A 2,435-nucleotide genomic window follows, 5' to 3' on the forward strand; every position below is an offset into this window, starting at 1 on the left:
TTAATTTTTATTTATTTTTATTTTTATTTTTAATTATAATTTTTTTTTAATGTTTTTTTTTTTTTTTTTTTTTTGTATGTTGTTTTTTTATGTTATTTTTGTACTTTTCCTGTCATCAATGCTACTTTCCCAATTAATATCAGTATAAGCTTGTAGAGTAAAGTTTGTATCCTTAGGATACTATATACCAAAGTCTAAATTTCCTTGCAGATATTTAAATAAATATCCTCTTGATAGTGTTGAGATGAGTTTCATTAGGATTTCACTAAAATCATCCCACCAGTCCAACTAAATGCATAATATTGGGTCCTGTAATGTGAGATAGAGTAGGCTCCCAATAATTGATCTATAGACAGATTGATTAGCTTTTGGATAATCATCATCCTTACCGAGGTTATACCCTATTACCATGGATGTACTTATAGGTTTACAATCCTCCATCCCAAACTTTCTTAGAATTTCTTTGAGATACTTGTTTAAGAAAGAAAAATTCCTTGTTATGTTTGTTGAACTTGGAATCCAAGAAAAGATGACAGTTCTCCAAGCATAGGAACTTCAAACTCTTGATAGTTTGGAGCACAATCTCATATTAGTACTCTTCAGACAATGTAAACTTTGAAAAGGGAACTCTGGCAAAAAAACCCCAAAAAAACATGAAAAACTGTGTTAAAAACAAAAAGTGTGAATACTGGAATGATGGTTTTTTTTTATGGTCAATTTTCAACATTTAAAAAAAATGGTAGTAAAACTGATTTTTTTTTGTGCAAAATAAAGTTATTTTTGAGGAAAAAACACACTAATATTTTTCGTAGAATAACATTTTTTTCCTAGGTATAATTTCAACATTTTTTAGTAACGACAATAAAGATAAAATAGTGGGATCTAAAACACATTAAAATTCTATCAATTTTCATCTATGTTGTTAAACATATAATAACATGACAGTAAAGATCGCTAAAATTCAAATTGTTTTCAACCATTAAAAAAAAAAAAATTTGGAAATTTTTCAACCATAAAATTAAAAAACCGGGACATTATAAACAAATTACATGACTAAATTAATCAAAATGTCATTACTTGTAGGTTGAATGAAACATACATTATTTCTCTAAGTTATTGTTGCATTGTATATATTCTAAACAACAAAAATTATCATAATTAAAACATATAATCCAACAAACACAAAAATGACTCATAACTTCATTTAACACCGTATGGAAATCAAAAATTTTATTTCAAGATATGATGCAAACATCAGTTATATACACTGTTTTAGACAATTATTCAAAATCATTCATATTTTCTTGCACACCATCAAAATTCACATCTTCAGATGAATGACTGAATGCAGATGAATATGTTCCATATTCTTCTCTTTCATCAACTAGTGCCCCATCTGAGTCCACATGCATGACCACCATTTCAGGTTTGAAAATTCTTCTGGATCTACAACTGGTTTCAACAAACTCTCATCTCAACATTGTTCCTTTTGGTAACAACCTCTTCATAATCCCTATCGTCTTCAAGCGAAGAGTTTCTCTCTTTGTTAAATTGAAGTCATAAACAAGTATGTCAACATCATCCAATTGTAAGAGGTCTATGCGGGGACGATTTATATTTGTACCCTTTATTTTTCTCTTTCCGCCAATTTTTCTTATCAACTACCATCTCTGACTTATACACACCATTGAATGGGCGTGTATTTGTGGCATACCAATGTACTTCAACACTTGCAACATATTCATTTTCTATAATGACCTTTATAACCTTAGCAACCCAAAATGGATAGCCATTAGGATCTCTATCTGCTAACACTGTTATCATACAACCTTTCTTAATATCATGTACTGAACCCCCGTAAAAGTCTTCCACGGCTTCGTGTTGTGCACGAGATCTTCTGGAACCAATATATGTTTCTCTTTCTTCTGCCTGTGCAGAATTAATAATACCTTGAGATTGTTGTTATTCAACAATGTTTCTTTCCTCATGCGCATTTGACACATTTTTTGGCCAAATAAATGGCTTTTTCAAAAGCATATCTTCATTTGTTATTCTTGAAATGATATCACTTTGATTATTGGAAAAACACTGCCACCAAACTGAATCAACAATATCAAAATACTCATATGTATATTTAATACATTTTTTAATTTCTTCTAGGCAATCAGAATAATTTATATATCTATTCTATCTGCCTGCATTATGAACTTCAGCAACTGATTGTAATAACAATATATTTGATGAAAATATTGGTTGATCTGGAATGAACTTCAAAAATGCCAAACCTGATGACAGTGCCCATTCTGTAGTAGTTGAATACTTCTTGCCTCATATTAGTGTTTTCCCATCAATTTTTTTGATACGAAATTGATGTTGGAAGCTAGTGTCATTAAGTTGTTCAATGCATTTCTCCTCACCATGCGATCTCAAAATAA

The sequence above is a fragment of the Pinus tabuliformis genome, chromosome X (genome assembly GCF_031772625.1).
Source record: "Pinus tabuliformis cultivar Carrire ecotype Pingquan chromosome X, CPIR1, whole genome shotgun sequence".
Lineage (NCBI taxonomy): Eukaryota > Viridiplantae > Streptophyta > Pinopsida > Pinales > Pinaceae > Pinus > Pinus tabuliformis.